Source organism: Bos grunniens, chromosome 14, assembly GCF_055505025.1.
Source record: "Bos grunniens cultivar Pamir isolate PY7600 chromosome 14, Bosgru_T2T1.0, whole genome shotgun sequence".
Classification (NCBI taxonomy): Eukaryota; Metazoa; Chordata; class Mammalia; order Artiodactyla; family Bovidae; genus Bos; species Bos grunniens.
The window spans coordinates 65,778,174-65,789,437 of record NC_141178.1 but is presented as its reverse complement, the minus strand read 5'-3'; the positions used below and the strand labels follow the sequence as shown (position 1 = coordinate 65,789,437).

Genomic DNA, 11,264 nt, shown 5'->3' with positions numbered 1-11,264 from the left:
GTCCATGGGGTCACAAAGAGTCGACTGAGCACACACGTGGGAACAACTGGGCTCCACACCCTCGCCCTTCCTCCAGATCCTGCTCGTGCAGGTGGACTTCACCTTTTGCCCACGTTCTCCTCGAACCTCCCCTCCTCCCCCATCTCCTCTGGGTCCTCAGCCTGTTCTCCAGTCTGTGTCACCAAGTCCAGTCCCCAGGCCGATGAGGGGATGATAACCCATGGGATTTGAGCTGATTGACTGCGAGGCTCAGAAGCTCTCGATTACCTGGCCCCTTGAGTACCAAGTACTGAGTCCTGAGCCTGGTGTTGGAGACCCTGCATGTCTGTGATGTGTGCGGACATCTTCCACTTGGCTGTTGTCGAGTCCTCCCTGCACACTGGCTGTCTGTGCTAAGGGACACTCAGAGGATCAGGCCTCACTTCACAGATGTGAAACGCAAGGTTCAGAGAAGTGGAGTAACTTGCCCAGCTAGTGAGTCCCTGGCATGGTCCCTCCAAAGCCCATGTGCTTTCTGCCAAGCTTCACCCTCCCTTCCCTTCCCCTGCCCTTTTCCACTGCTTCTGCTGCTAAGTCACTTCAGTCGTGCCCAACTCTGTGCGACCCCATGGACTGCAGCCCACCAGGCTCCCCCGTCCCTGGGATTCTCCAGGCAAGAGTACTGGAGTGGGGTGCCATTGCCTTCTCCACCCTTTTCCACTAGAACAATCCAAATCTTCTTTTCAGTTCCAGAAAGTGTGTAAGGGAGAAAGCCAGGGACTTCCCTGCCGGTCCAATGATTAAGACTTCACCTTCCAATGCAGGGGGTGTGGGTTCGATCCTTGGTCTGGGTGCTAAGATCCCACCTGCCTCATGGCCAAAAAAACAAAACATAAAACCGAAGCAATATTGTGATAAATTCAATAAAGACTTTAAAAATGATCCACCTGAAAGAAGTCTTAAAAAAAAAAATAGCGCTAAGGCTGAGGAACCCTGGTCTAGGGCCCTCACCCATGTGGGAGATCCAGTGCCCGGCCTTTGCTCAGCCCGCCCCCTCAGCGGGAAGTCCTTGCTTCCACCATCATGGTTGATTCAAATCCTTCTCAGAGTTCAAGGTCTTCCTGAGTCCCATCCATGGGAGGGAGCCTTTGCTGACAGTTCTTAACTGCTTCTCCTCTGAGCCGGCAGGGTGCTTCTAGAACTTGCCTCAGTCAGTCTTGTCTGATGATAGGTACACTGCTTCATCCTCCCGTGACGCTTAATTCCGTGAGTGGTGCAAAAGCAAAAAGGTTCCATGCCTTTGGAATCAGGCCCAGCTGGGTTCAGACTGTGCCTGTGACCGTATGTGAGCCTGGGGAGGTAACTTAGAGGGCCCCCTGGACTTGACTTTTCTCCATATAGTCACAGAACACTCAGGGAACGTGGCCTAAGTACTAGGTGCTATTCTACGTGCTCTGCGTGTGTTAACTCATTCGGTCGTCACAGCAGCCCTGTGAGTAAGTGCTGTGACCATTTCTGTTTCATGGATGAAGGGAACTGAAGCACAGAAGTTACCTGACTAACAGGGTCATCTGACTGGGAGGCGGCAGTGCCAGGAGCCACAGGTGGGTGGTCCGGTCCCCGTGGCGAGCACAGCACCCTCTGAAGCACAGCACCCTCTGCCTCTTTCACGGGATGAACCTCAAAAGGTGTGAGATCTAAGAGAGAAGGCCTGTGTGATATGAGTGGTCCAGCCTTGCCCAGTTTCTGCTCCATTCTCCAGCCTAAGACAGCGCCCGTCTATTCTCTAGGATGTGGTTGATATTATATGACATACTGCATCCTGCCGCAGCCCTGCAATGTGTTTGTAAAACTGAGGCGTTGGGTGGTTGTTCATCACTCAGTCGTGTCCGACTCTTTGCAACCCCGTGGACAGTAGCCCGCCAGGTTCCTCTGTCCATGGGATTTTCCAGGCAAGGATATCGGAGTGGGTTACTATTTCCTCTTAGGAAGGTCAAGGAAATTCCTCAAGTGCCCAAAGGCAAAGCCTGGATTGGGTTTATCTCCGAAGACCTTACTTCTACCGGCACCCGAATTCTGGTAACTGTGGGTGTAAATGAAAATCTCCTTCTTCCTACTGTGAGCAATTTGAGGAGGGAGATGGGGCACAGGCAAGACATGACTTAGCTTCCTGGCTCCCCAGCACGTCTCCCACTTTGGGGCTGGCACAGAGTAGGCATTTAATCAATGCTTGTTGGGTGAATAAACGGCTCAGGGCTCCCGGGGCAGAGGCCAGCTTACACAGGCAGAAGCTACTCAAGCAGGAATCCAGAGCTTTCTGTGGGGTGGCCCAGGGGCTGAGGGCCTGCGCTCTGGGCCCAGGAACCTGGAGGGACAGGGTGTCTGTTTGACTCGAGGGGCAGCCGCCACCCTCCCTCTGCCACCTCCCTGTCAAGGCCTGCATCAGCATGAAATTTGTACAGTCTCATTACCCAGTGACCCAAGAAGTGCAATTAAGTTGAAAATTGGTTGGCATAATTAATTAGACGGGTAAATAGCTCCCTGTCAACACCAATCAATCCATGCTGCATATCATCAGCTCAGCCCAGGCAGGCAAGGGGCTCGAGCAGCTGCTGCTTCTGTGGCAGGCCAGGGCCTAGGGTGGGAGTGGAAATGGGACATGGTGTCCAGACAGTTCCCCTAAACCCCACCCCTCTCCAGGTCCTTCCACCACTGCTTTTCACGAGATCAGCCTCCCAACAGCCTCCCGTCAGTCTCCCATCCTTGGTGCCCAGCAAAGCCACGACTTAATTCCCAGGGGCCCACAGTTCATGGGGTCACAAAGAGTTGGACACGAGTTAGAGACTGAACAGCAGCAACATGGCAGCAAAGCCCTTCATTCCCTCCCATTTCCTACTTTTGAGTTCCCGATCCCTTGCCCAAGAATTCGGACATGCATAAGAACCACAAGAGCTCCCATTGTTTTTTGGCTAATAAATTTGCAGAAGCTTTTTAAAAAATTAAGGTATAACTTAGATGCAATAAAATGTACCCTTGTTACTACACAGCTTTATGAGTTTTGAGGAATGTGTAGAGTGGTTTGGACTTCCCTCGTGGCTCAGTGGTAAAGAATCTGCCTGCCAATGCAGGAGACCTCGGAGAAGGCAATGGCACCCCACTCCAGTACTCTCGCCTGGAAAATCCCAGGGACGGGGGAGCCTGGTGGGCTGCCGTCTATGGGGTAGCACAGAGTTGGACACGACTGAAGTGACTTAGCAGCAGCAGCAGCAGGAGACCTGGGTTCGATCCCTGGTCAAAGGAAATGGTCGGGAAGATCCCCTGGAGAAGAAAATGGTAACCTACTCCAGTATTCTTGCTGAGAGAATCTCATGGACAGAGAAGCCTGGTGGACCACAGTCCTTGGAGTTGCAGAGGAATGAGACACAACTTGGCAACTAAACAACAACATACAGTTGTGTAAGTGTAACCAAGCAGGACCCTATGTGGCCTTCCTGAGACAGACCTCCCCATGTCCTCCACCCGCCTCTTGTTTACAGAAAATCTGTAGCTTCCTAGGCCTTCCTCAAGTTCCAGAGAATAAATTTAACCTGAAAAGTGATAAAAGGCAAAGCAAAGGAAAACAGTGAAGCAAGACAAAATCATAGTTTAGCCATTGAACAAAGTCAAGGACATTTAATGCCTCCTCAAGGGCTATAGATAATATTATGAGCCATGTCCTTGGAGCCATTTAGCAGATACTGAAACCCCCATCAGGTAGAAGAGTTAATTGTATGATGCCCACACGCACGTAGACCCCAGACCAGCTGGAACCAGAAAGTTGATGATGTTGACTCCAGATTACCTCACCACCAACCAATCAGAAAAATGTCCACAAGCTGATCACACACCCTGCAACCCCTCTCCCCTATTCTGTTTTTTTTAAACCTTTTCCTGAAAGTCACCAGGGAGTTTGGCTCTTACAACCACTAGCTGCCTGGGCTCCTTACTTGGGGCCCTGCAATAAAAGCTGCACTCTCAGAATATGCCCCCTTGTAACCAGACTTTCACCCTTTGGCCATCAGATTGTCACCTAAATTAGTTGAAGTCTCTAAGCTTTAAATGATGAGCCAGATACCATAATTTTGCCACAATGTGGTTAACAATTTCAGGCACAAATACTACGTTTGAAATACAGGTGCAGGAAGAGATGTTAGAGATATGATTTGAAAGGGTTAAAGTGTAAGAACCCTGGATGCCTGACTACTTTGGGTCAGACTCATGACACCCATTAGCACTGTGATGAAGTGGCCCCAGGCTCTGCACCCCGACATAGCTGGGGGTGCCAAGACATACACCATGACCTCTGCCATTGCCATCCATTACACCTGTTGGAACTGTGGGCAAAACCACTGCCCTGTTCCAGGGCTGAACCTGGAAGGGGTAGGCTTAGCTCCTTGTGGCCCCAGGGCTGCTGGGACCACGTCTGCCACCACACCTCACCTGTCAGAATGCGGAGTGGAGGGCCCTGCGAGGTGAATGCTGTAACCCTCTCCTCTGGCTAGGGGACCTTGCTGGCCTCCCCACCCTGGATGTGCAGCATGGGAGATGGCTCTGAGTGCGTTTCCAGCCAGGTCATGGAAAGGCCTGCTCGGTTCCTGAAATCAGAACCTGCACATCTTTGGAACTAGGTCTTTGATTGGACTAAAATTTGGAGATCTAGAAATGAATCCACTGCGGCGTCTGCCCTCAAGGAAAGAGAAGCCAGTACAGTAGAATGTGAGAAGCCTTTTATGTCATCATCAAATGCTCAAGGGCCCATTCTGGGCTCAGCACAGCTTAGAGCACGACCTGCTCTATGGCCTTGACTACAGTCCAGTGGGAAAGACAGCAAAGGAGAGTCATGACATTGAACTGGGATGAATGTTAAGGTCTTGGGAGCAACAGAATACAGAGCAGGGAGGCTGACCTAGCCTGAGGTCAGGAAGCCTTTCTGAGGTCACCACAGGTTTGTGGAATTAGTTGGGGGAGGTGGGAGGGAATGGGTGCCCTGGGGGTACAGAGCTGAGTGTGTGCTGGGGGTGGGGGGGTGGTGGTGGGAAGACTTGAGCTCCAAAGGTCAGACCTGCGAGGGGTGGGGTGGGGGGGATGGGGGAAGGGACAAGAGGACTTCTGTCTTCATCTCTCGGACAGTGGGATCCACAGAAGCTGTTAAGCGGGATACAGAGAAAACTGCTGCCACTGGCCTCAGTGTGGAGAGAACAGAGGCCCTCAGGGAACACCCAGCTGTCAGGGGTGAGGCCGCCCTCCTCCTGGCTGCTGTGTCAGCGTGGCTCAGAGCAATGACTCTCAGACGCTTCCAGCAACAGGCTGACTCACACAGCGCTGTCCACTCGTCCAGTTAAAGCTGGAGCTGGAAGGGCCATGGCCCTGTGCTGCCCGGACCAGATGACAGAGACGAGCTGGCTGCTCCCTGCAGGGCGTGTCTGAGGAAAACTTCCTCCTCCGGCCCTGCACTCAGCCTCTCTCAGCCTCCCTGGACTTGCCCAGCTAGCTGCGCCCTGGCTTCTGGCTTATCACAGCCAGAATAACCAGATGAGACCCGTGGGCCCGCAGCCAGGTCCTGCCACGTCACGGAGCCCTGGCTGGGAAGGGGCCAGGCCTGGGAATCTCTGCCTCCTCCCAGAGCACCTCCACCCCAAACCGGTCCCTTCTCTCCAGCCTCCTTCCCTCCCCAATAATCCTTCTCCTCACTCAGCCTCTTGTTGTGCAGTCATTCAGTCGAGTCTGACTCTTTGCAACCCTTTGGACTGTAACCCACCAGGCTCCTCTGTCCATGGAATTCTCCAGGCAAGAATACTGGAGTGGTCTGCCAGTTCCTCCTCCAGGGGATTTTCCTGACCCAGGGATCAATGCCACATCTCTTATGTCTCCCGCACTGGCAGGGGGGTTCTTTACAACTAGCTCCATGTGGGAAGTCCCAAATTGTATGGTAGATGAATTATATTTCATTAAAGCTATTTAAAAAGAAAACTACATCATTTAAGTCCTTAAGTTTTGGAGAGTTTGTTAAGCAGCACTAGCGCAGCAATAGCTGACTGATACACTATGTATGAGTGTGATTTATAATGAGCATGGGGTATTTATGTAACGAAAATTATGCAAAATCAGAATTTACTGGGTTCCCCACAAACAGGCCCCTCTTTCCTATTTTCCTGCCCAGTGGTGGCAGCAGGACATTTCTGGGCATGGCTTCTCTGAATCTGGAGTGACACTTCACTTCTCTGTTCTTGGAAGTAAACCAGAGATAAGTCCTGGAAGATCCTGCGGGCTGTGTCTCCACTCAGCTCCCTCCCTGAGGTCTCTGCAGCCGTTTCCTGGATGTGTTTTTATTTCCCCAGGCCTGGATTGTCTCCTGGCTTTCCAGGTGGTTTCCCTGCCCGGGTCTATCCAGGTCATAGGGAAAGAATAATTTGCAACATGTTTCCAGTCAGTTATTCTGCTTAGCCAGACCTGAACCTGCCTCTCAGCACACACATACACATACCTGTAAAATAGGTTTAAACAGCCTCTGCTGCCTGTCAGATCAAATCTAAGCCTCATCAACTGTCACCTGGACGCGTACCCCAGGAGTACGACGTGATGATGTTCAAAAATTGATCATCTGGGGAAAGAGTTGCTGTCAATGGTCAGGCTAAGGCTTCCTTCCTGCCTCTCCTCCACATCTGGTCTTCTCCACCTCCAGGATTTTATTGGACATGAAAAAACTCCAGGGCTGCAAATAAAGGGAATGTTTGATTCAAAACATGGGTTTAGAAGTGGAATACGTGGACTCTAGTGACTAATTACTTCAGCTTCTAAATCAAAACTTGAGAGGACATACATAACCAAGACAATAGATAGAGGAGAGGTGATTTTTCAGAATATAACTCGAAACTGTTTAAGGAATTGAATTTTAGTGTTAACACAAAAGTCTTCCCATCGTTTTTCATGTCTTCACGTTAACAGTGTCTCAACATTTATACCCGTAAATATAAAAAATAGGAACAGAATTAATGCTCATTTTCTCATTCTAGAAAAAGGAAACAGCCATCCACACAAACATGAATTAAATGGGATTTAAAAGCTGTATCCATCTCATGGATATTTGTTTCAGATTTTCCATTTTTCCATTTAATACTTATTCTTTAAATCCATAATATATTTATGATTTTTGATTGTGTAGTAATAATGATGATGTCAATTAAGAAAAAAATATGACACAGAGACTTATATCCATAAAGGAAACAAAATTTTCAATGTATGTACTTATTTTTGTTAAGAGGCATGTTAGGGTTCTCAGTAACAGACATTCTAACATAAACTGTGTATTATATGAAAATACCATTCCAGGGGTAGGAGTAGAATGGAAATATGAGTTCTGGGGTGAAAATAAATCTAAGTTCAGTTCAGTCGTGTCCGACTCTTTGCGACCCCATGGACTGCAGCATGCCAGGCTTCTCTGTCTGTCACCAACTCCTAGAGCTTACTCAAACTCATGTCCATCAAGTTGGACATGCCACTTAACCATCTTATCTTGTGTCATCCCCCTCTCCTCCTGCCTTCAATCTTTCCCAGCATCAGGGGCTTTTCCAGTGAATCAGTTCTTCACATAGGTGGCCAAAGTATTGGAGCTTTAGCTTCAGCATCAGTCCAATATTCCAATGAATATTCAGGATTATTTCCTTTAGGATTGACTGGTTTGATCTTGAAGTCCAAGGGACTCTCAAGAATATTCTCCAACACCACAGTTCAAAAACATCAATTCTTTGGTGCTTAGCTTTCTTTATAGTCCAACTCTCACATCCATAAAAGACTACTGGAAAAACCACAGTTTTGACTACTGGAATAAATGTAAACAACAAATATTAAAGAAGAGCTTATTCACGTGTATTTAAAATAGATTGTGGTTTGTATGGGATCCCTAAGGTATTTCAATTTCATTGGACCCCTGTTTAAAAAAAAAAAATCTGACACGCAGTAACATTTTTAGAAAATCAGCATATACCATTTAGTGGAAGTTACACCCTTTGAAACTGAATTTACAACGACGAAGTTTAGATATCAATTTAGCATTAATGGAGGAAGTATGTGGATGCTTTTCAAGATTATTTTAGGAGGTGCACGTGAGGAAACACTTCTGGAAACTGCTGCTTTGGGCGGGGGAAGCGCTGGTGAGAGCCGTGAGGTAGAATTCTGCCTCCCTTAGCTACAAGCTGCAGGTCCGAGTGACCTCTTTGTGAGTTTGCGCATCAGTACGCGTAGGGCAACAACTATACGGAGCCCTCCAGGTTGTTCCCAGAGTTAAAGAGCCGCCCACGGGAAAGCGTCTAGCCGAGAGGAGGGAACCTCAACTCCGCCGAGTTTAGTTGGGGGAGAAAGAAGCGATCCTTGGAGGAAATGGGGATCAGGTTGCTCAGAGTAGGTGACCATTGACCTGGCTGAAGAAGGGCGAGGAGGAGATGTCTGCACAGAAAAAGGGCCTGGTGAGGGGAAAACCGTGTCAGGCGGAGGGAACAGTCCTAGTAAAGGCCTCGAGGTGGGAAGGGCTTGCTTCGAGAGCCCCGGACCCCACCACCGGGTCCCTGCCTCCCCAAGCCTGGGGGTCGCCGCCTGCTGGCGACCCTGACGGGCATGTTAATACCGAACTTTGAGTCCTTTCTGTCGGACTCAGTCAGGGCGCAGCAAGTCGTCGGGTCCCCCCCACCGCCTGCAGTGGGTTCTTGTCTGGAGAAGTTTGGGCAGATAGCAAGCGTCCTTGAGGCAGTAAGGGGGTCAGTCCGCACTCTTCGGGTCTGGAGATCTGGGTGAAACCGCCGTGACACCTCCAGTGTGCAGTTCTCGGGAGGTCCCTGGATTCCTAGGGGGTGTGTGTGTGTGTGTGTGTGTGTGTTTGGGGCGGGGTCTCTCGTTTGGCCTTCTGCCTGGATTCCTAGGGCGTGTGTGTGTGTGTGTGTGTGTGTGTGTGTGTGTGTGTGTGTTGGGGGCGGGGTCTCTCGTTTGGCCTTCTGCCTGGCTCTCTGTTCTCCTCCAAACCCAGGGCGAGCACCCTCCGCTCTGCCGGGTTCTGGCGGGGGGCGGGGGGGGGGGGGCGAGGAGAGCTTCCCCCAGGATTGGGAGATTGTGGGTTTCCCACTGGGGACCGTGATGTGGGGAAAGCATCCCCAGGACTGGGTATCCAAGTTACAAGGTATCCAAGTTACATCCAGCCCACGAGGTCTGGGATCCAGACAACCTACTCCATGCACGACTTCCCCTGTGGAGACAAGATAAGGCTCTAAGAAGCCCACCCTTCGTGGCGCTGACCACACTCCCAGGGGTGGCTTCTTCAAACGTAGCGAGATCCATCCCCCGCCCCGCACCCCTTACGCCCACCCCCCACCCCTGCCCAGCCCTCCGCCACCAGTGTTCTCTTCCCCAACTCCCGGGAATTCTGATGCCTACTCTTAATATTATTTTTTGCCACCTCCTTACACTCATGTTACCAGTTTCCCCCTTAACATTCCCCAGTTCTGGGCGATTTAAAAATTCCTCTCCAACACTTCATAATGAAAACATTTCAGATAAACAGAAGCATTGAAAGAATTTTTATCCAGTGAATATTCATATGCCCATCACCCAGATCTAGGTTAACAGCTTACGACTCTTGCAGCCTCTCGCTTTCTCCACCTCTGTCCTTAGGCTCGTCGGTCCATCAGATGGTCTTATCTTTTGAAACACTTCAAACTTGGAATCTTCAGTAATCACTCCTGCAAAGCCCTTCTGTTAGCCTGTCGTTGGCTGCAGTTCAGTCTTAGAATACATTTTTAAATGTAAAATTTACACACAGGGAAATATACAGATCTGAAGTGTGCTTCCCTCTGGATGATTTTGGACACTACATGGAAGAGTTTTTTATTTTAATATTTATTTTAATGTGTATTAGGAGAAAAATAAGCCCCCGTTTTCCGTTTATAACAGGGACAGAAAGCGGCCTTTAACAATGAATGTATTTAAATAAGCTGATAATTAACATAAAGGGCTCGGGGTAAAGGAGAGGAGAGGGCTTCCAAGATGCCGAGGCTGCGGCTCGAGGTGTCGTTTCCAGTGCTGTGGGCGCTTCTAAGAAGGGTGGTTTCAGCCGCCGAGCTCCGAGCAGCGGCGGAAACTTGGGGCGTCAAAAGGGGCTGGGCACCAGGCTAGATCGAGGGTTTGTGGTGAGGCCGGAATAGTGTACGTGTGTTGTATGTTTTCAAATCATTATGCTTGTGGGCCCCCACTCCAACTGATTGAGGCTGGGGATATCTCTGTGATCATAGCACGCAGCACCGGGCCAGGAACACCAAGAAGTGTTTCACGAGATTACGACTGTGCAAACGCTTTGTAAGCACTCTACAGAAATAAGACTTTACAAGAGTAGGAAGAATCTCGCGGCCCAGGGTCTCCCCTACTCAGCGCCGGGGGTCCAATAAGCCGCAGTGTTTGTTGATTGATAACCAGACCATCAGGCGGAAGAAGACCAGAGAGGCGTGGATGGTTCAAGTAAGGCAAGCGCCCCGGCGGGAACTTCGGTGTCCTGGGTCAGAAACTCTGCGGAGAAAAGTGAAGCTGTGATTTTCTGAGCATGCGCACTGGGCCGCCGCAACAGCCTCATTATCCTGCTCCCGGAAGCTACTCGTAGGTGCCTCGTTAGCGCAGTAGGTAGCGCGTCAGTCTCATAATCTGAAGGTCGTGAGTTCGATCCTCACACGGGGCACAATACTTTTGCTCGCTCCGGCTTTTTTCACTCCTGCTAGAAAGATGGGTTTTGCTTGAGTAGAGCCGCAAGCCCCGGACGTCCGTGCCACCGGCGTGCTGGCTCCGCCTCCCCGAAGTACCGAGTGCTGCGCTGCGGGCTCCAGCGTCCTGGGCCCGGGTGGAGGACTGGAAGGGAGGCCAGGGCATGAAGATAAAAGGTTGGGGGGCGGGTGTCCACGTGAGGCAGACTAGCGCACCGTGGGCTGGGTACCGGATGAGCCCCTCGGATAGACACCCACTCTCACCTCTAGCGCTACGAGTCCGGTTACCCAGGAGGTGCACTCACCCCGCCATCCCGCCCTCCACCAGGGATCCTGCCCTGGCCCCTGAGCCCTGTTGGCGGCGGGGATGTGTACAGCCCAGGGTGAGGGAGCCCTGGGGTGCTCGCTATCCCGGAGGGCGCTGCGGACGCCGCTGGGTGCAAAGCCCCCTAATGGAGGCCTCTGGGGGAGTAGCTGGAACCCAAGGTTTCCCGGCGAGGATCCTGGTTATTG

General features: G+C 50.8%; 1 non-coding gene across 1 annotated transcript; it reads left to right on the top strand.

Moving 5' to 3' along the window:
- Nucleotides 1–10,656: 10,656 nt before the first annotated feature.
- Nucleotides 10,657–10,729, top strand: TRNAM-CAU (transfer RNA methionine (anticodon CAU)). The gene has a single exon. It is a non-coding gene; the product is annotated as a tRNA-Met (tRNA).
- The last annotated feature ends 535 nt before the right edge of the window (nt 10,730–11,264 follow it).